Raw genomic sequence first — 23011 nt, 5'->3', positions numbered from 1 at the left:
CCACAGGTCATTTTTTAAAGTATAAACTTTTACCTACTGTAGGCTTCCAATTCTCTTTCCTTATGAAGTCCACCAATCTACAAACTCTTAAACTGCTCCACTTTTATAATACTCAATGAGATGTGAGAATTCTCCATGATGCAGTGGCAGTGAACCTCTAGCTCCTTCCTGGGCCTACTGTAAGGTGGCCTTAATTCCACAAATGTGCGTGTGCAGGACACATCAGTGTGACAAGGAGACTGGGCCATGTTCACCCTCTTCCACCGAGGCCTAGAGAGCACAAGTGATTTCTAGGGCTACATAAGCCCAGCAGAAGCACAAGAAACCATTCACCACACAGGAGCATGTCAGGTGTCTATAAGCACAAGCCTGTGAATTTTCACCACTCTTTGAAAGTGCGACCCAGTTTGCTGTTAAAGACCCTGTCCAGCTGCAGCCTTGGTCCAGTGGCTGCACTTCCAGGGAAAGGAGAGGTCCCAGCAGCTGCTCCCAGGTGCTCAGGCTTACCAGCTCTCTCCTTCAGGGACACCACCTGTCCCCCTCCCCCGCTCGGCCTTATCACCACCCCTTCTGGGACCCATCCTGGGACCCTCAGCAAGGCAGCCCCCTCTCCAGGACACACCCAGAACATCATCATCTTTCACTGATAACTTGAACAATACGGCTTAAAATCTGCTGAATTACAGATTTACAGGAGTGAATTACACTCCTACCCAGAAAGCCCCCAGCAGAGCAGAGGTCAGGACAGGGCCACGTGGCAGGCTCATCAGCAGCCAGTCTGAGGGCAGAGACTTAGGTTAGAACTGCTTCCCGCCCTGGGGGAGCTGCCAGCCCCACTGGGGCGAGAGTGGGGGCTGCACACCTTTAACAGAAAAGCACAACAGTCTGCTCTGGGGAAGGAGCGTGCAGCCTGCAAGGGGACCAGGGCACCCCAACCCCCCCAGCCAGACACTCTCACCCTCTGCGCTCCTGCCAGTTCTTCCTGGGGCTGCTCAAGGGACAGCCTGTTCTTACATTTTTCTTAAAAAGTGGTTATCTTACTGAAGTAGGCTTTCCGACCTGGCAGAAGGGCTCATGAGAGCGAGCCTGGGAGCCTTCTGCTGCACACACATTAAGACTGCACGTGGCTTCACACAGCCGGGCAGAGTGTGGATGAAGCACTGTGCACAGGAGGGCATGCACATGTGCATACACCTGTGTGCCCCTGCATGCCTGTCAGTGTGAATGCCTGTGTGCCTGAGCATGTCTGTGTCTGTTTGCACACCTGTGTGTGTGCTCCCACAGGTGTATAGGAACCTGTCTCTGTACTCTCCTCTCTGGTGCACCCACTAACCAAGCTATTGCCCCGATGTCCTCTTCTTACAGTGGCAATATTGCAAGAGCGTCAGGAGCACAGCCCATGAACACTAGCCCGGAACTGGATGGAGGTTCTGCTTATACTGAGTAGCAAGGCTACCCCAAGGATCAAACTCTGCACATGCCCCAGGGGAATTCCGCCCGAGCAAAGTGCGGCCCTGGGTTACAGGTGCCCACCCAAGAAGGGAAGGTCGTAAATGAAGTCCAATGTGACAGTGGTAACTGTCAACTCACACGCAGACTCACACACCGACTCACAGCAGTAAGAGGCCTCTTCCACTGCACACCGCCAGGCCGTCGGCCCCCTCATGGAGAGGACAGCCTGTGGCCCGGGCTGGCAGGGCTTCCTCGGGAAGCCAGTTCCTGCTCACTCCTCACCCACAACTCTGCCACTCCACACTGCTGGGAGCAGGTCTAGCAAAAAATCTTATCTTTTTAGATAAAGAATTCACTTTGGGGGAGGGACTGCGTTTACTGCCCTAGAACCTACACTGAGTTCAGGAACTGATCTTAATTGGTCCAGTGTCAGCAGGGGTCACAGGGTTCAGCGACATGCCCTACCATGCCTGCAGTCTGACCTCTGTCTCACCCCACACCAGCTCTACCTCATATATGTGGCAGGTCCGTCGGCCACTGAAGACACCCAGCTGGTAACAGGCACCCTCAACGTGGACTTAGGAGCCCTGCTAGCTAATGAATAACCTGGACTAGCCCGCAGCCTCTGCCCTGAAAAGGAGGCCCGTGCGCCCAGTTAGCAGCAAGGAATGCGACCTGGGGCACAGGCCCTGCAGAAGCTCCAGGACTTGCGGAAGCGCCTGCCCGTCCCCCACCCAGAATAGCGCACTGGTCAACAGTTCCCCCTGGCATGAGAGCTGTACTGGCCAGCAGCAGTCAATGTCCTGGGAAGCAGAGTGCAAGAGCCTGTCACAGCTCATTACAGGACACCAAGGCGCCCAAATGGTGAGGTAGGAGGTCTGAAATTTACAGTTAAGTTTGCTCTAAGGAAAGACTTTTCATCTTTGTATGAGTTCACTGAGTGAGTCAAAAGCCCAAAATTGACCAAAAGCCTATTTTTAAAGGAAGGTATCATTGCTAAAATTACACTGAAGGTGATCAGCACAGCGGTCAACAGCAAACTCTGAAAGAAGCCAGGACACAACTGCTGGTCCAGGTCCTACGAGCTGCACTGACCCTGGGCCATCAACATAACCTCTCCACATTTCAGTTTCTCCACCCATGGGCCACAATAAGGACCACAGTAGAACACAAACAAAAAGTACACACAGAGCACTAGGGCCACGGGACGCTGCCCAAGCATCATCAGGGGCATTCTCACCGTGTCCTCCTCAGTAAAGCGCAAGAAGCCTAAGCCTCAGAACAGACTCCTCAGCAGCCACTGAAATAAAAGATCTCAAAGAAAATGAGAAGTTGCTGTGCCACAGAAGGTAAATTCTGACCAGTGCCCCCAGGGATGTTTTTATCAGCTTTGTCAAGACAGAATTCACTCACTGAAAGCACGTAATTCACAGGCTCTGGGATATTCAGAGCTGTGCATCCGCCACCACCATGCAATTTTATAAAACATGCATTTCCCCAGAAAGGAACCCCATCCCCATCAGCAGTGGCTCAGCAGCCCCTCTGCTCCGGCTCTCACAGTGACCTCTTCTAAACACGTCACAGAAGCAGAATTTCCACAAGGTCTTTTCTGGTGGGCTCTTTCACTTCAGGGTGTTTTCACGGCAGCAAGGATCAGCGTGCCATCCATTTTACTGCTGACTGACGTCACATTATATGGATGTGCAACACTTCGCTATCCGGTCATCGCTTGACAGATTGGGTTGTTTCCACTTTTTGGCTACTATGAAAACTGTTGCTATGGACATTCCAGTACCAGTTTTTGTGTGAACACATTTCCTTTCTCTTGAGTGCACACCCAAGAACAGAACTGCTGGGCCACACGGTCGCTCTGTGTTTCACGTTTTGAGGAGTGACGAGCTGTTCTCCCAAAGTGCAGCACCACTCCGTATCACCGCCAGAAAAGATTGAGCCTTCCAGCCTCTCTGCAACTCTGCCCACACTTGTTCCTGCCATCATTTCATCACAGCCATCCTGGTGGGTGTGAAGTGGTATCTCGTGGTTCGACTTGCATCTGCCTGATGGCTTTTAACCTGCTTATTGAACATCTGTACATCTACCTTCAACAAACAAATTCAAATACTTTGTCCATTTTTAATATTCTGGATAAAGCCTTTTTATCAGATACATGATTTTCAAATATTTTCTCTCATTCTTGGGTTGTCTTTTCACTTTCTTGAAGCATTATATAGCACAAAACTTTTTAGTTTTGATGAAGTCCAATTATTTTTTTTAAAAGATTTTATTTTTAGAGAGTGTAACAGAGAGAGAAGGAGGAGAGAAATATCAATTGGTTGCCTCTCATACATCCCCAACTGGGGACCTGGCCCCCAACCCAGGCATGTGCCCTGACAGGGAATAGAACCTGTGACCTTTTGGTTCGCAAGCCAGCATTCAATCCATTGAGCCACACCAACCAGAGCTAATTAATCTTTTTTTATCATTTGTACTTTGTCATATCTAAAAAGCCATTTCCCAAGGTCACAAAAATTTACTTCTGTTTTCTTGTTTCACAGCTGTAGCTTTTGCACGTCGGTCTATGACTGTTTTGGTTAACTCTGCGCATGGTGTACGGCAGGGTCCAGTTCCATCCCTTTACATTGGGATTACGCAGTTAATACTGGCACCATTTGTTTAAAAGACTATTCTTTTCCCCAGCAAATTGTCTTGTCGCTCTTGTCAAAAACCAACTGACCAAAAATGTGAAGGTTTACTTCTGCACTCTCAGGCCAGCCTCACTTATCTACACGTGTCCTAACACCAGAACAGCACAGCCTGGGTGCTCTTTAAGACTAAGGGCTGGCCTGAACATAAGTCTTCTGCGCTGTGCTATCCCTGTCTGACTTTGATGTCAGCATGAGGCTGGCTGGCCTCACAGAATGAACTGGGAAGTGTTCCCTGCTCTGCTTTTTCAAAGTCTGTAAAGATTAGAACTGACTACTTAAGTATTTGGTAGAATTCAGAAGTGGAGCTACCTGGGCCACAGCTTTGTTCTTGTGGAAAGTTTTTAAATTACTGATTCAATCTTTTTACTTGTTATAAGTCCATTTAGACTTTTTTTCTCCCTGAGTCAGTTTCAGTTATTTATGTCTTTCTAGGAATTTCTCCATCTTACCTAAGTTAGCTAATTTTTGGTATACAATTACTATTCAAGGTACTCCATTCCAATCCTTTTTATTTCTGCAAACTCAGTAATCATGTTCCTTCACTCATTTCTGATTTTATAAATTTGAGTCCTCTCTCTTTTTTCTTAGTCAGTCCAGCTAAAGATTTGTCAGTTTTGTTGATCTTTTCAAAGAACCAACCTTTGGGCTAATCTTCATTTTCTTTTGCTTGCTTGGGTTTTGTTTGCTCTTCTTTTCCTGGTTTGTAAGGTGGAACATTAGATTACTGATTTGAAATCTTTTTTTAATGCTAGAACCCCCCCCCCCAGCCCCCACCAAGCACTGCTTTCATTGCATTCCCTAAGTTTTGGTATGTTGAGTTTCTATTTTCATTTATCTCAAACTATTCGTTTAATCTTGCTTGTGTTTTCTTCCTTGACCCATTGGTTATATAGGAGGGTATTTATTGGGAGGGTACATGTTTGTGGATTTCTTCCCGTTACTGGTTTCTAACTTCACTGCACTGTGATTGCACATACTCAGTCCTGTTCAGTGTATTGAAACTTCTGCTATGGTCTCACATATGATCTATTCCGAACAACAACCCCTCTGCATGCAAGCAGAAGGTGTTTCTTCTCTTCCCGGGTGGAGCAATCTATGGATGTCCATCAGGTCTGGCTGGTTTACAGTGTTAGAGTCTTCCATTCACTGCTGACCTTCTGACTAGTTGTATCTATTTCTGAAGGAAGAGTATTAAAATTTCCAACAATTATTCCTGAATCGTCTATTTCTCTTCATGTATTTTGAGGCTCTGTTATCAGGTGTAGATATGCTTATAATTGGCCAATCTTATAAATGTGCTTATAAAAGGTTCAGTCTCCTTGAGGGACTGACCGTTTATCTTTACAAAATGTTCTTCTATGACCCTAAAAATGATTTTTGTCTTGAAGTCTATTTTGTCTGCTATTGATATAGCCACTCCAGCTCTCTTCCAGTTACTATTTGCAAAGCATATCATTTTTCTTCCTTTTACTTGTATCTTTCAATTTATAGTGTACCTTGAACACAGTATACAGTTTCTTTAAATCTATTCTTCCAATCCCTGCCTTTTAATTCAAACAATTAATTCACTTACATTTAAGATAATTACTTATAAGATTGACATCTGCTATTTTACTGCATTTTTTGGATATCTTGTGTCTTCCATCACTGTCTTCTTTTGGGTTAAATAGATACCTTTAGCGCACCAATTAATTCGCTTGTTTCTTTTACTACATTTTTTAGTTACTTTCTTAAAAGTTACCTGGGGATTATAATTAATAACTTAACACAATCTAGTTTGGGTTAATATAAACTTAATCTTAATAGGATAAATTTTGCTCCAACATATCTGTTTCCTCCCCATGTGCTATTATTGTCACACAAATTACATCTTCATATATTATAAGTCCATCAGTATAGTTTTATTTAAACTCTAGTATAATTACTTAAAATTATTATTTTATGCAGTTGTCTTTTAAGTCAAATAGGAGACAAAAAGTTACAAAAATATACTGTCTTTTATATTTACTCCGCGCTCCTTTCCCTCTGGCCATCACCACACTGTTGCCCATGTCCATGGGTTATGCATATGTTTTTGCTTAATCCCTTTACCTTCTTTCTTCCAGCCCCCAAACCTCCTCCAACTGACAGCCATCAGTCTGTTCCACGTGTCCCTGCCTCTGTTTCTATTTTGTTCATCAGTTTATTTTGTTCATTAGATTCCATATATAAGTGAGATCATATGGTGTCTGTCTTTCTCTGACTGGCTAATTTCACTTATCCTAATAATCTCCAGGTCCATCCACGCTGTCGCAAAAGGTAAGGTTTCCTTCTTTTTTTAAAGCCGCATAGTATTCCGTTATATGAATGTACCACAACTCTTTTTATCCATTCATCTGTTGATGGGCACTTGGGCTGCTTCCAGATCTTGGCTATTGACTTTAATTTTCTAATGTGTATGACTTCCAGGAAGAGTATTTTAAGTGTGTACATTTTTAAAGTCTCTTTCCAAATGAAGCAAACGTATGAGAAAGATTGTAGCTCTATGTAAGCGTCACTAGATAAAGGCAAATGCTATATAAAAGGTGGAAGTTCATACAAAAATAATGTTTGTCACAGATTTGGGAAGCTTGTCCTCAAATACACTCGCTACCTCTTCCCCACGCCCTTCTCTATGGGACTGTGGGCGCAGCAGTGGGCCTGACTGTGTCCCCAGAGCTCCGAGGCTCCGCTCGCTTGTCTTCGTACGTTTTACCTTCTGCTCCTCAGAGTGGGTCTGCTTGTGCCTTCCTATAGGCCTTCATTGGTCTTAACAGGCCTGTTCTCAAGTTCACCAATTCTTTCTTTTGCCGGTTCAAATCTACTGTTGAGCCCTCTGGAGAATTTTTCATTTCAGTTATTGTATTTTCAACCCCAGAATTTTTCTGGTTTTTTAACAACTTCTGATTCAATTACTGACATTCTATTTGGCAAGCTGTCACTCTCATAGTTCCCTTTAATCATTTAGATAATGGTTTCTTTTAGCTCTTGGAACATTTATGGTAACTAATTCCTTGTCTAGTAAGTTCAGACTCTTTCAAAGATAGTTTCTACAGACTAAACATGGGGTATTTTAGATCATATATAACATGGCAACTCTGGAAACAGGAACACCCCCTTCCCAGAGATGTTGCTGCTGCCGCTGCTCAGTGACTTTCCTAAGCCATCTCTGTGAAGTTTGGAACCCCCTCTCGTTTGCAGACACTAAGGTCTTGCTCAGCTAGCCGAGTGCTCAGTTAAGAATTGCTCAGGGACCTCCTCAAGCGCCTTGAGCCAGTGAGGGTCCAGACACTTCAAGGAACTGAGGCACCCCGGCGCCACTGAGACCATGACAGCTCTGCCTCTGCTTCCACTTCTTCCCTGCGCAGGGGTCAAGGTGAGCCTGAAGTGACAGGCAGAGACCCTCTCCAGTCTGCCCTGGACACACCCAGTGCTGCTCCTGTGCAGTCTTCTAGGTCCTCATGAACCCATCAATGCTTTCCAAAGCCCCTGATGGCATGTCATTCCTGACATCTGCCTTTTCAGAGACTGGCCAGACTCCCCTTTGCCCCTAATTGTGATAATAAACAACTGCCACTCACTATTTCCCACAAACACACTAAGAATAGGGCTCTTCCCACTGAGGGAGGTCAAATGATGCTACGTTCTGCCCACAAGGCCTCGGTGCGAGCTGCTAGACTGCGGAGATAGTGACAACACTCAGAAGGACGCTGAGGGCCAACTCCGGCCATCCCCGCACTGGCTGCCTGGCTGCCAGTTTTCACAGTGGCCACAGACCACAAAAGAGGAGACTGAGAGGAGGCCAAGCGTGCAGTTCACAGTTTTTCGTGAATAAAACCTCCTGAGACTGTTTCATTTGTTCCTGTGTCTTCACTGCTTCTGAGCAAGGGTTATGCGTATGTAGGGCCTCACGCCCCCAATTCTGCCTGAAGGGCATTTCTGCTACAGATTCAAAGCCACTGTGAAAAGAGAACTAGAACTTGACCCCTCGTGTCTCCTGTCAGTCCTGATTCTAACCCTCCAAAACCCACCCTTGCCTTTCTGTCCCACTGCCTTGATTCTGACCCTCGCCATTTCCACTGGACCAGAGCCATCTTTCCCTAATTGGCTTTCCTGCCTCTGAGCCAAGCCTAAAATCCATCCTCTGCATTCGGAATACAATGACTATTCTACTAATAAAAAATAAATTGTATAGAGACGCTCTCCTGTTTAAAATACACCCACAGTCCACATTCTACAGAGGAGGATCTTACCTTCTCCTGCCACATCCCCACCATCCACTAGGCGCTGCTCACACTAGGAACCACCCAGAACTCCGTGAGTGTGCCCTGCTGACCCTCAGGCCTCTCTGCAGGGGGATGCATGCTGTTCCCCCCTTTCCTGGGCCATCCTCCCACACCCTGTCCGGGCAGGACCTGGCGGCGCATTACCCATGTGCTATAGGGCCGGCTCCCCTCCCCTAAGCTGATCACCATTCCCACAACTCCTCTCACAACCACCTACCACTCGGCACTGCAAGGGCTTGAGCTACTCCGAGGACAGGGCTGTGTCTTGTGACCCTGAGTGCTTAGCATGCAAGAAAAGAAGCCAGTCTGGCCCCACTGTCTCCCTGCCCCCTCTGACCTAACCTCCTATTGCCTCCCTCTCGGCTTGCTCTGCATCAGCCACCCAGGCCTCCTGCTGTGTCCTCCCCATGCTCGGCTTCTTCCCCTGTGAAGGCCTTGTACTTGCTGCTCCCTCAGTCCAAAGCACCCTCCTCCTAACTCCTGTGTGGCCCAATGCCTTCAGGTCCGCTCAGCTGTTCTCTTTGCAGCAAGCCCAATCCTGGTCGCCCTATCTGGAGCTGAAAACCCACAGCCCCATATTCCCCATCACTCTCTCTCCTTCCTTGCCCTCTACCGTACCTTTGCCTTCTAACAGGAAACAAAACTCCCTTGTCCTCATCTCGGTCTGCACCCCCCAGAGTTCCAGCTCCACAAGAGCAGAAGAGGTGTCTGCCTCACACTGCTGCCACCGCAGAACCCAGGGCTGGCCTGGTCCCCGAGAGGTGCTCAGCAGACCCTGGGTGAGGAGGCAGCACCGAGCACACAGTGTGCGCGCAACGCAGCAGCACACGGTTGGCTACTGACAGTGACCTAGAACAGTCCCGAGGGCTCTGGAGCAGTTGAGCTGGGCGACACGGGACATGCACTGGACACTGGGATCTCCATCTGAGCAGGTGACATCTTTTCTCAGCTCCTTCCGAGGCCCTCCCTCCCCTCATCCATCCTGTCGGAGTCTCGCCCGTTCTTCCCCCAAGTGAATGCTCTATTCTCACCACCTCCATTCCCACCCACATCTCTTATCTAGACGGTAACAACTCTCCCCATCCACTCCTGGCCGCTGCCAACTGATCCCCCAAAGAGAAGCCCGGGCAATCTTGTAAATACAGTTAGACCTGTCATTCACCTGATTTTCTTCCGCAGCTTCCGGCACGACACTAAGGGGGACGCAGCCTTGCCGCCTGCCCTGGCCTCGGCCCAGGAACCCAACCTCGCCTCTGTGGTGCTCCCTCACACCCTGCACTCCAACCACACAGGCCCTCCCTGTCCTGAAGCAGAGCCAGCTCTGTCCCACTCCACGTCTCTCCCCTCACAAGGCTGGTCCCAGGCAGCTTCAGGACCCAGCTCACCTGCCACTCCCTCAGGAGGCCTCTGTGAACGCCCTACCTGAGGTAGTCTCCCTTTGATCCCCCGTCAGGATGAAGTATATTCTAAAAAATATTTCCACTGTTTTTATCCTCACCCAAGGGCATTTTTAGAGAGAGAGAGAGGAAGCAAGAGACAGAAACATCAATGCACGAGAGAAGCATCAACTGGCTGCCTCCCGTATGTGCCCAAACTGGGAATCAGGCCCACAACCTTTTGGTTACGAGACAACGCTCCAACCAACAGAGCTGTGCAGGCCAGGGCTGCTTCTATTTTTAAAGGTGGAGTTCAGGGTTTAAAGTAACTCTTTGGAGCCCTGGCCGGGTAGCTCAGTTGGTTAGAGCATCATCCTGATAAGCCAAGATTGAGGATTTGATCCCAGGTCAGGACACAAACAAGAGTCAACCAATGAATGCTTAAGTAGATGGAACAACAAATTAATGTTCCTCTCTTTCTCTCTCGTCCCCCTTCCTCCCTCTCTCTCAAATCAATTTAAAAAATAAAATAAAGTAACTCTTTGGAAATTTATATATCCAAACTACTCTGGACTGGTGCATTACCAATAATAGTGGTTAATCAATGCCGGCTTAAGCACAAAGAGAAATTTCCATTGACTACATTCCATTCCTCTACCAACAAGAAACTGCTTACAACACAGTGTCTATGAGAAAAGTCCTATCAGACACCTAGCTCCCTTGCCTTGATTTCTGAGTTTCAGAGCACTGTAAACTAAACCCGTGAAAAACAGGTATGCAGAAACACATGCCGCACAATTGTGCACAATGGAGAACAAGGCCCTCCCTGCTTGCTCGTTTCAGGTTAGAACCAGAATAAATGCCACAGAATCACGCATTCCCTTTAAAATTCCACTTAGAAACACATGCAAAACAAGCTGCACAGTGAGAACTACCTGTCCAAGTTAGATTTAATAATAAAACGTATTATTACTTCATTTAAAAATAAAAAAGTAGAAGTAGCGAAAGTTAAATTATTCTTTCCCAAGGCCTTCTCTCAAGCGGTGATTAATCCAAAGTATAAATAATGGTCACCAAGGTTCGTGTGTGTGTGTGTGTGTGTGTGTGTGTGTAATGTATAAAATTAGTCAAAGATTTTTTTAAAAGGAGAAGACTGTATCACCATTTTGGACACTGGACAGAGATGGTCACGTGATAACTGCCTGCAGGAGGGAAGATCCGTAAAGAGCAAAGCTTCTCAGACCAAGAGCTGAAGAGGCTCAGGAACTGGAAGCGCAGGTGCCTGTGGCATGGACACCAAAAGCCGCAGCCAGGCAACCTGCCCCTCATCCCAGCAGAAGGCCACAGGGGTCCCCTCTGGAAAAGGAGCACTGCAGTTCCAGGCCGGGTGACACACTGAGGAGAGCACCAGGAGACGGGCTCGGGGGATAGGGAGACACCCCTCTAGAGCAGCGGCAGCCAGGCTTACAGCACCCATCCACCGCCCACCCCCCCCGGCCCCGGGAGGGTCTGAGGGCTTATTCTGAAGAAGATGGAAAAGACAGCTGACAAGTCTGCCCGTTATGAAAGTGAGACCCCTCCCCCGACACCGTGCAGTGAGGCCTCCGCAGAAGCCCTGCATACATGCGCCAGTGCTGCTACATGTTAATGGACAGGCACCAACCACCGGGCGTCCAGAAAGGTCCATGGCACGAGCCAGAGACACAACGAACCTACAGAAAAGGAATTCAGAGCACAGAGGGTGTGCGGAGAAGGAAACTCCAAAACAATGAATATTCTTTTTTTTCCTAAAGATTTGACTTATTTACTATTAGAGAGGGGGAAAGAGTGAGAGAGAAACATCTGTGTGTGAGAGATACATAGATTGGTTGCCTCTTACACACCTCCAACTGGGGACCTGGCCTGCAACCTAGGCGTGTGCCCCGAGCGGGAACCAAACCAGAAGCCTTTCAGTTCACAAGCTGTCACTCAATCCACTGAGCCACATTAGCCAGGACACAATGAATATTCTTACATAAATTAGAGAAAATACAGCTTTCAGAACCAGATGCCACCAAAGGAGCACAAAGACAGTAAGAAAACCCTGAAATTATAAAAGTGAGAACAGAAATTCAAAGTTCAAAAGAAGGGCTAGAGAACCAAATTGAGAGTCTCGGGAAATAGAACAACACAAAGACAAAAAAATGGAAAGCATAATATAAAAACTGAAGGAAATGTATGGCAAGACATCTGAATTTCAACTATTAGAGGACTGATGAAAAAGAGGTGAAAGGAAATTATCCAAAAGACAAGACCATTTCCCCAGACTCAAAGGACGTGAGTTTCCATACTGAGGCACCTCGCTGCCGCACTGGGCACACAGATCTCCCGTTTCAGACCACTAGGAACTAGAAGCAGAGCTGTGCTTTGGAAACTGAGGAAGAGTTAGTTCCAGCCTAGACTTGTACCCTTGTCAAATTCTCAATTAAGTATCAGGGTAAAAAAATACATTTTTTTTCAACAATGCAAAATCTCAAAACAATTTTACCTCTTCAACACTATTTCTCAGCTGCAAAAAGACCTGCACGCCCAAACTGAGTGCCAGCTAAGCGCAGGCCCAGAGCACACACATTCGATCCCCAAAGAACAGCCCCAGCCAGAGAAGAGACCCTCAGGATGTAGTGACAGGAAGTCCCACGGCTGCCAGGTGACCAGAACTGCCCGCTCCAGGCAGGGCATTCCCCATGGGGTTGGGAGGCTGAGAGGCTGCCCGCGTCAGAGGCTCTTACAATCATGACCCAAAGCTTGGGACTGAGGAGCAACAGGTGCGTTAAAAAGTAGTAAGGCCAAAGGCAATAACGAACTCTGAAAAATTTAAAGTTGAACCATTCTTCTCACAGAGAAGAAAACTTTCAGACATGAATTAAATGCTGCACATTAATGAGATCAAATATTGTGACAAATTAAAGAATGGGAGAAGGAGAGCTTAGGTAAGTTAAATCCTCACCTTCCACAGTAGGAAGTTAATAAATAATGACTAAAGGAAGGGAAAAAATCCATAAACTGTATAAACACATAATTTAGAATTAGTAAGTAATCACATTTATAAAGTAAACATGAGAAGAAATGGCCATTAAATGAAAATAATTGACTCTGAGGTTTAGGAACGGGATGAGGAGGGGGTCCTATGTTTTATAATTAACTGCTTAAACTACGTTCTTGACTTTAAATTTTTTTAAACATTTGATTAAGGACACCAGAAGAAGAAAATGACCAAAAAAAAAAAAAGAAGAAGAAAATGCAATGGAAGACCTGCCCAGTTACTTACGACAGCATCCCCTCTCCCACCCTTGGTGAAGAATATTCCGGCACCGGAACACCCACCCACCCACCGCCAAGCCACACCCGTGCCCTGGGCTCCTCAGAGGATCGGGCCCCCACCACAGCCCCCCCTCCAACAGGCACCCTCCCCTCAGTCCACCGCAGGCGTGCCGCCAGCCTGGCCTCTCAGCTTGCTCCACCTACCAGGTAAGCACACGTGGAGCGCCCAGAGCTCCCACAGGACCTGGCCCCACTGTGTCTCCCTCCTGTCCTCACCGTCTCTCAGCCAGCTTCAGTCCCATCTCGTGGACCAAGCCCTGACCCTCCTTCTCCATCTGTGCCCTTGCTTCGCAAAAGCCCTCCCTACTGAGCCCAGTTCTTGGCCAGCTGGCACCAAGGGTGAAACCACATACCCAGTCGCTGGGCTGGCCTCACACCTGAAGCCCAGGGAGGCCCACCAGCTCTTCTAGCTGCTTCTCCTCCGCTTCCAACACTGGCGACTGGGGAGCCTGCTCCCTTCTCCACCGCCTCCGCCTGCCCCTCTGCCTCTCCACCCCTTCACTTCCTCCCTGGCCCTTCTCTCCCACCAGCCTGCAAACTTGCTCTAGGTGCCCCCCTTCCCAGGGGTCCTCGCCTCTCACCTGGTTCAGAGCCTCCTAACTGGTCTCCTGCTTCCCTCCCCTCCAGCTCCCCGACATCTGCCTCTCCCCTGCCTCCCAGCTCTGATGTCCCAGGCTGTCTCCCAACTCCTGCTCCAGCCACACTGGCCCTCACCGCAGCCAGCACTCCAGCACACGGCACACCTGAGCCCAGCTGCTCCATCTAAACTGCAACCTCGTTCCTGCTCTAGTTTCCCTTCATATAGTACATGAGGTACTTTACCTTATTGATTTTATTTACCTCCCTAAAATGTTAGACACATGAGGGTTTTCTTGTACGTTTTGCTCACGGTGCAAATGTTGAACAACTGAATTAATCTTTTAAAAAAAATCTTAGGACACCATGCCCTAGTATGAGAATCCTGTGAGTTACATACATGTCCAGGCAAAAGGAACTCTGCACATGTGATTAAAACCGGGGAGTTATCCTGGGTCCCGCAGGTGAGCCCCATCCAATCAGATGAGCCCTCACCTGCAGGTAAACTCTCTGCTTGGAGGCAGGAGATACAGCTGATGGAGTCAGAGGTCCCCATCTGAAAGGGATTCCCTGGAGGGTCCCCCAGGAAAGCACGAGAAGGAACGTGGCCAAGCCTGCCCTGGGGGCTGAGGCCCACCATCGCTGTCCTTGCGTCCCTGTCCCTGCCTGGGCCTCAGCCCCAGGAGGCCACTGGGACGGGGCAGCTGGCTCTGCAGACACCTGGTGAGACCCCAGGCGGGGCCCCTACGGAGCCCCGCTGTGCACAAGACCGGAGTGCTGGTTTGTCTGTTACAGTGACCGCGGAGACCCACACAGCTGCTGCTGCCCCTTTCCTTCCTCTTTACAACAAAACTCCTCAGAGAGATGAGACTCACGTTTCCCAATCTTTCTCCCTTCACCCACTACGTCAGGTTTGCCCACTGAGCCTCTCCCCTGACCCACCTGCTGGCCCCCTCAGCCCTGGCCGAGCTGGCCAAGCACTGGGCTTCAGAGAGACTTGGAGCCAGGCAGCTGGGGTCTGCATGGGCCCTACCATGTCCTAGGCAGTCACGTGGCCTTGGGCTCCTGAGCCTTCGTTCCCGCATCCGTAAGAGCGAGACTCGTAGTACTAACGAACGTCAAGTACTCCCATGCAGGTCAGACAAACACAGGAAGGGCTCGTGCCGGGAGCACACACACCCATACACAGGGGACCCAGGGAAGCGAGGCTACCTTTGATGACCTGCAGTCACACCGTGGTGAACCTCCTGTCTCCCAGGTATAAACGCCAGCTACAAATAAAGGCCCCCACACTCTTATCTCAAATCCAGACCTCTCCTCTGAATGCCAGTCTTGGACACCTAACTAGGAGGTACCCTTCCATCTTAGGCAAGTGAAAACCTGGACAAACTAGATGAGGTAATGGCTTCCAGACACTGGATAACTGACTATGAAAGAGAGTAGTCACTGAGAGACAGAAGACAAACCAGGTGACCTTACAACCTGCGGAGGAGAACCCAAATAACCCCAACAGCCCAAAGGTCTCCCGGAAATGAGGAGACAGGCCCAGGAGGCTCATGTGCATGGGGCAGAGCAGGGCGTGGAGCCTGCTGCCGGGCAGGAAGGCACCAGGAAGCTCTGGAGGGGCCCTGGCATCTGTCTGGTTACTGGCCTGCCTGGGCGCACACCGTGGGGAGGGGCTCCATCAGAAAGGAGTGGAGAGAAAACCCTGATCCCAGGGCCCGCACACCGAAGGGAAGACTCAAACCACAGGGCATCGAGCAGAGTCCCAAGAAGGAGTGCAAGCTATCAAGAATGGGGTCAAATGAGCCCCAGACTAAAGGCTGATCTGGTCCCTCCTTGTAAAGATCAAACTGTTTCATCCCAGAACAAAGCTCAAGAACATTTAAAGAAATACAAAAATATTCAGGACCAACAAGGTGAGATTCATAATGGCCAGCATCCATCAAAAAATTTCCAGGCATGTGAAGAAACAGGAACATACAACCCATAATGAGTAGGAGAAAAATCAGTCAATAGAAACAGGCCCAGAAACGACGCAGATGACAGAGTCAGGAGGGAAGAATGTTGAACAGCGTTCTGACTCCATTCAACAGGCCTGTGAGGGCGCAGGAGACGACCAGCCGGTCAGAGACTCGGCAACAGAAGAAGGTGAGGGAAGGATGAGGCCCCCGGGGTCTGAGGTGGAAACGTGTGGAGGGGACCAGCAGGAGACCAGGCTTTGCAGACACAGCTCAGGTGCTGTCCAGGCTGAACATACAGAGGAAAACCCACTGGACATGACAGAGCGAGGTGTGGGCCTGGGGTTCCCCACAGGCATGGGATCGGAACCCCACTGGGGGAAGGGACAGAAAAATATCTGATAAAACAGCTAAAGAAATAATGGCCAAGTTTTTCAAGTTTGATGAAAACTATAAACCCACTGATCTCAGAAGCTCAAACACCAAGCAGAGGAAACCTGAAGACAGTTACGAGGAGCATCAAAAATAAAATTGACTAATGCCAATGAGAAAGAAAGACGCTAAGAGCAGCCACAGGAAAGAGCCGCCTCACATGTAGACACAGACAATGACGAGCGCAGGAGACGCGGCCCGGGCAGTGCCCGTCTCGTCCTGCGACAGGGCATGGAGCAGGCAGGCCTTTGCCGCCCCTGTGCTCGGCACACTGTGCGCCCACACTGACTCGCTGCTTCCAGCCTGGCCCTGCTGCCACGTCAGTGCGGCAGCCGGGAGATCGCTCCTGGGCTAAAGGCCTCTGAGGGGCCCGCTGCCCCCTCGCCCTGACGGACACAGCCGCAGCACCCCGAGGGCCTGGCCTCCACCTGTCCAGAGGGTCCCCTGGGACTCCCAGGGTCACTGCCACAGCTCCTTCAACCTTCTGGGAAAGAGACCTCCTCCAGGCTGCCTCACCTGACCCCTCTGCAGCGCTGAGAGCCCTCTCTCTTCCCTGCTTTATCTTCTGCACAACAGATGGACGAGTGGGTGGCGATACAGAGATACAGACGTTTCTCTCGCTTATTTTGTCTGTTCCCACAAGAATTCAGTTCCACTTGGCTGGTGAACACACGATACAATATACATGATGCAGCATAAAACTGTACACCTGAAACCGATGTAATTTTATTAACCAGTGTCACCCCAATAAATTCAACAAAAAAGAAAAAAAAGGATTTAGTTCTGAAAGCACTAAATTCTGACACCAATGCAACTCCAGAGCCTAGATAATCCTGGCTCAAAGCAAGCACTCAACAGATTTCTCAAATGAATGAACAAATTATACAATTATGTCAGAAAATATCTGATATAACTGAGTAGATATGTCAAAAAACCAAAAATAAATTTTAAAATGCATACACGCACCTTTCAAAACACTGTTCACGCTTGGGATACATCAAAACTACAGCAAAACATTAAGAACATCACACAAGCCCCAGCTGGTGTGACTCAGTGGATTAAACACTGGCCTGTGAACCAAAGGGTCACTAGTTTGACTCCCAGTCAGGGCACCTGCCTGACTTGTGGGCCAGGTCCCCAGTTGGGGGCACGTAAGACGCAAACACACGTTGATGTTTCTCCTCCTCTCTTTCTCCCTCCCTTCACCTCTCTCTAAATATAAATAAGTAAAGTCTTAAAAAGAAGAACATCACATGAACAACTATTTTCTGGACTACTCATTACCAGATTTACACAAGACCCACCGAAACACTGCCTCAGAAAATCCGCATCAGACGGACATCAGCACCGACAGAAGAGTACCTCTGTCCATCCGCAACCAGCGTCCAGCGTCCACACAGGGGACCCAAACCCCTCCCGTGGATGCCATCTAGAAAGGCCAGGCCTCAGCGACAGCACAATGGGGCACGGAAGGACCCTTCAGCGATGCATGCTTGGTGCCCAGGAGGCTGAAGTGCGGCTCCACCCAAGGACAACCAAAATGGTAGTTACATGAGGAAGCAAACAAAGTCTGAAACAGCCAAAGAAGACACTGACAGCCGAGGGCAGTGCCTGTGACGGAGGCAGCTGTCGCCCCGCATCCACACCGCTCAGCAGGACTCAGCCACAGAGGACTGATGCTCACCAGCTCAAAGAGGTTCAAAGCCAGGTTTTGACCTGGCTGTACTTCACATGGCTGAAAACAAACAAACAAACAAACAAAAAACACTATAGAATTGTATTGTTCCATAGCAATAAATGCAATCCAAATTGTTCCAAAAATTTTTGCTGTATTTCTTTCTATTGGCTGTTTTAAAAGAAATTCAACATCAATTTTGTGCCATTTTTAATGCTTTTTAAGCTGTAATAGGAACACATAATTGCCTCACAGCCATGAAGGAAGGCTGGCCACAGAAAATGCAAAACACAGCCCTGGCTGGTGTGGATCAGTGGATTGAGTGCCAGTCTGAGAACCAAGGGGTCGCTGGTTCGATTCCCAGTCAGGGCACATGTCTGGGTTGTAGACCAGGTCCCCAGAAAGGGGTGCATGAGAGGCAACCACACATTTAAAAAAGAAAGAAAAGAAAACGCAAAACACAAATCCCAATACAGCACAGATGTAGACACACTACACAGAACAACCGAGACCCTCTTGTCACCACCAGAAGGGACTTTAAAGGTAAGGAAAACACCTTACAATGCAAAACCAAAACCAGGCAACCCAACTTGGATGTTGGCCTCCAGTTTCAGCACCCGGTAAATGACTACCACATCCTGGGGCCGCTTCCCACCTCCAAGAACAGGTGGCTGCGGAGCCACTGCAACTCTCACCGGATTTACACCTCACGCTCTTCAGGCCCCAGCGGGCAACGGTGAGAGAACAGGAACAGAATCAGGATCTGATTGAACCCCTGGGGAAGTGTTCGTCCTACATGACCACATCCAGTACAGCCAGCTGCTCTGAGGCACCAGGAGGCTGAGGGAGCTCCACGGGGCCAGAACTGCGCCAGGAGGGGGTCTCAGCCTCGCCACAAAGGTGGTCCTCTCCTTCTGGGGCCCAGGGCGAATGTGGGTGCATCCCTGCCCTTCATAAGTCTATGGCACGCCACCACCCCAGGAGCCTTTAGGGCCCCACTACCCATACGCTCATTAGTGAGTGAAGGGGGCCCCCCCGCCTCTCTGCCAACAAGACTGAAGGAAAATGCTGAAGCATGGCAGGAAGTGACCTGTGAAGGCAGGGGAGGGAGCAGAGTGTCAACTGTATCTTGTGGGCACAGCAGCACCTTGGCCAAGGCTGGGACCCCCTCCCTTTCCAGAGCATACATCTCACTGTCCCAGCTCCACATCCAGGTGGAGAACAGGCCACACCTACGCGCATGCTCTAACCCTCTGCATCTGGGCCAAACCTTCCAGTGCTCCAGGCTGGAGCACAAAAGCTGGTCTGGCTCAGCTTCAGCGCCCTGCCCCATGGAAGCACCAAGCTGAACCTCTGTGCCCAGAAAGTCTCTCACTGCAGTGGCACACGCTGCCTTCACAACACTTCCACCACATCAGCTTTCATACCGAAGTCAGAAATACAGGCAAGGAGGCAAATGCCAGAATCAGCCAATACGTACAGTCCTGTCCTCGAAGCCTCAGACACCACGTGACCTCCGCTTTCCTACGAGCAGCACTCGTTTGTTTGTTAGGCTGGGAGAAGTTACTCGCCCCACGCTCCGCCCACCGTGAGTGACAGCAGCCATCCCCTCTCAAGCTCCCCGCCACGGGGTTTCACTCTCAAGCCTCCATGCCCTTCAGTCTGGCCCGACCGTACTGACCAGTCAGGGCCAGGACCTCGGGGGCCATGCCTGTGCCCCCTGCACTCACATCGTCACACTGGGTGGGGTGGGGAGGGGGGACCAGACCCACTTCCACCAAAAAGAACACGCCAAAAGGCCAGGAGCCAACAGGAAGCACTCCAAAATCTGCCTGGGAACCACCTTCTCCAGATGTCCCTGCAGCTCAGGTGCTTCTCTCTTCCCCTCCACCCTCCCTCTAGCACCTGCCCACCTCCAAATCAGAGAACCCTCCGGGGCAAGGGCCCACCTCGTCCACCCTCATGTGTACGCAGGAGTCCTGAACACAGGAGGCGCTCAATCACAGGGAATGCGTGTTGTCTGAGCCCCTTACGTGCCATTTCCAACCCCCACACAGCAGGTCACGCAGCAGGCCCGGATGCATCCCAGATCCAAAACCTAGGGCCCAATTTCTCCCGCAAGGCAGACACAGCAGACTTTAGGGTCAGGCCCGCCAGGGAGGCCACACCGAGCTTCAAGAGTGTGCCCGGCCAGCGCTGTGGAAAAACGAGTTCACCAGGGACTTACGAAAAAAGATGTTTAGTTTTGAGAGCCTTCCAAGTTTTGAAATTTGAGCCATGTGAGGACAGCCTTGTCCTAAGAACCTGCAAAAACAAGCAGGGGAAATCCCGGGGAGCTCAAGCCCATCCCACTCCGGGGCTGACACAGGGGTCTCACTGCCCGTTCGACTCGGTGCCAACCCCACAGGCCTCCCCTCTGGTCTGACTCTACTGGATGTTTCAGAAGCCAGGGAAATGCCATTTGCCCCCACAGAGGCAGCCTCTCCAACAACGCTGAGACTTCAGAACCCAACACATCCTGCTGCCAAAGAATCAGGGTGAAAATCGTTTTAAGAGGAAAGGACAGCCATTCTAGGCATCCGGCATGAGGACACACTTATCACCAGGACACGTCAGCTTGTCACACAAGACTGTCCCCATTCAGAGAAGCCAGAAGGGACATGGAAGACACATGGACAGTTCCTAGAAGCAGCAGCCACCAGCCTCAGCAGGAAAACTCAACCTGGACCAAACCCTTCCTTCCTCCTCGGCCTGGTGGCCCGCCTCTCCCCATACCCTCCGTCACATACTTCCTTAATCAGTTTCTAAGAAGCACAGATTATGCATGAGGGTGCAAAAGAAAATATGCCAGGAAAGCATTCTTTTTCAAAAAGTCAGCGTTTTTAAACTGTACAGTCAAGACTAAAATGAACCTTACATTTTTTTTTTAAACTTTAAAAGTTACAAAATAGAAGGGCAAACTCTGATTCTGATCTTATTACTACACAGGAAAACCAAGTACCAGCTTTAATTTTTACACTGAAGTTTAAGCTGAATTTAAATTTTTATGTTCAGTTTCTCCATGCCCAATTTCTGAATCATAGGAAATAGATTTTTGGCCCTGGCTGGTGCGGCTCAGTGGACTAAGTGCTGGCCTGTAAGCCAAAGGGTCGCTGGTTCGATTCCCAGTCAGGGCACAGGCCCGGGTTGCGGGCCAGGTCCCCAGTGGGGGGGCACACAAGAAGCAATCACATGTCGATGTTTCTCTCCCTCCCTTTCCCTCTCTCTACAAATAAATAAATAAAATCTTTTTTTAAAAAAGAAAAGGAAAAAGAAAAAGAAATGGGTATTTTCCCTGGCCGGTGTGACTCAGTTGGTTGGAGCATCATCCTATAACCAAAAGGTTGCAGGTTCGATCCCCAGTCAGGGCGCATATGACCCCTGGCATGTACAGGAGGCAATGTTTCTCTCTCCCTCCTTTCCTCTCTCCCTTCTTCTCTCTCTAAAAACAAAAGAAAAAAATGTCCTTGGGTGAGGATAAAAAAAAGAAATGGATTTTATGAACAAATAACATTTTTTAAACTTTAGTCATGCTAAAGTATAATGCAAAGGGTTGCCAAATTCCAACAGAGCTGACAAACACGAAAGGAACCACACTCTGTGAGGAGCGCACAGGCAGAGCGCCGAGGGCGGCTCTCCCAGTTCACCAGAGCGACTGCAGCAAAATCGCATGCTTTCTCTAAGAACTGGGGAATTCAGGTTTTTGCCAAATGGCTAATTACACCTTTCCCCTCATTTCCCTTCATCTGAGTGAGTGCCTGGAGGGACTGAATAAAATGCCTCCAAGCACGTGGATGCATTTGTGCGGCCCAGCCCACCACACTGCAGCCTGCAGGAAAGAAAGGCAGATTCCCTGCCCACTGGCACTGAGACTGATCTCTGAAGAAGGGAGACCCCTTACTTCCTCTGTGGTCCTAAAGATCCTGCAGGCAATTCTGAGTGTGGTGCCGTTTCGGCAGAGTTTCCCGTTGTCAACATGCTCCAGTGTCGACATGTCAGTCGATGGCAATGCATAAAGACATGCACTACTTACACTGTACCACCACTGTACCATGCACTAGTTACAGCTGCACTTATTCATGGGTTTTTTGTTTTTTTTCAATATACATACAATCTGCCCTCCGTGTCCCCAGGTTCCACATCCACAGTTGGGAACCCTTCGACATGGAGAGCCCACTACACACTGATCTACATCATTTTACATATGTGGATTTTGGTATCCACGGGATCCTGGAACCAATCCCCCCTAGGATACTGAGTGACAGCTACCGTTAAGTTTCTGGGGAATCAAAAGTCATACGGAGATTTTCAACTGCATAGGGGCTGACGCCGGTAACCCTCACATTGTGCAAGGGTAACTGCATGTGACTCCCCTCCAACATATCACAGGTATAAAAACAAACAAAAGTTCCAAAATAACTGAATAAGTAGCAAACAACTATTATTCTCCTAGTGCCAGAAGCTCTTTCATTTTCTTTGAGTCTGCTTGAACAGAACGTCACTCAGGGTAGCCTGGAAGGGCCCCAAGGGCACTGTGCTGCACAGCACCTTGGAGGTGGGACGTGGGGACAAACAGATGAGTGGTTGGGAGCGGTCTGGCCACACAGGATAGCACAGGGGGCTCTGCGACGGTGGGACAGCTCTGTGTCTTGGTGGAGTGGGAGTTCCACGAAGCTACCCCGTGGTAAGAGCATGTGGACTTACAGACACGCCAGTGCAGCAGCCCGGGGGAAGTGTGAGCAGGCCTAGCGGACTGAACCAGGGTCAGTTCCTTGGTGTGGACACCATGCTGCTATACAAGATGTCTACCTTAAAGGAAGTGGAGTGAGGGGACCTCCCTGACCTTTTCTTTGCAACATACTATGAATCTACATTTGTTTCAAAATAAAGAATTATTTAAAGACCTGACTGGTATGGCTCAGTGCGTTGGGTGTCATCCCATAAACCGAAAGGTCGTGGGTTCAATTCCTGGTCAGGGCACATGCCCAGGTGGCAGGCCAGGTCCCTGGTTGGGGGCATGCGAGGGGCAACCGATCCATGTTTCTCTCACGTCAGTGTTTCTTTCCCTACGTTTCTCCCTCCCTTCCCCTCTCTAAAATAAATAAATAAAATTTTTAAAAAAGAATTCTTG

At 49.2% G+C, this 23011-nt stretch overlaps 1 protein-coding gene across 2 annotated transcripts in view; it reads right to left on the bottom strand.

Moving 5' to 3' along the window:
* AP2A2 (adaptor related protein complex 2 subunit alpha 2) overlaps positions 1 to 23011 on the bottom strand; it is a 59681-nt gene that overhangs the window by 33664 nt on the left and 3006 nt on the right. The window lies entirely within an intron of this gene.

This window comes from Pteronotus mesoamericanus, unplaced genomic scaffold (genome assembly GCF_021234165.1).
Source record: "Pteronotus mesoamericanus isolate MK-2021 breed Mesoamerican mustached bat unplaced genomic scaffold, CSHL_Meso_final contig_214, whole genome shotgun sequence".
NCBI lineage: Eukaryota > Metazoa > Chordata > Mammalia > Chiroptera > Mormoopidae > Pteronotus > Pteronotus mesoamericanus.
The sequence above is the reverse complement of the archived record's forward strand: the minus strand, read 5'-3'. Positions and strand labels throughout refer to the sequence as shown.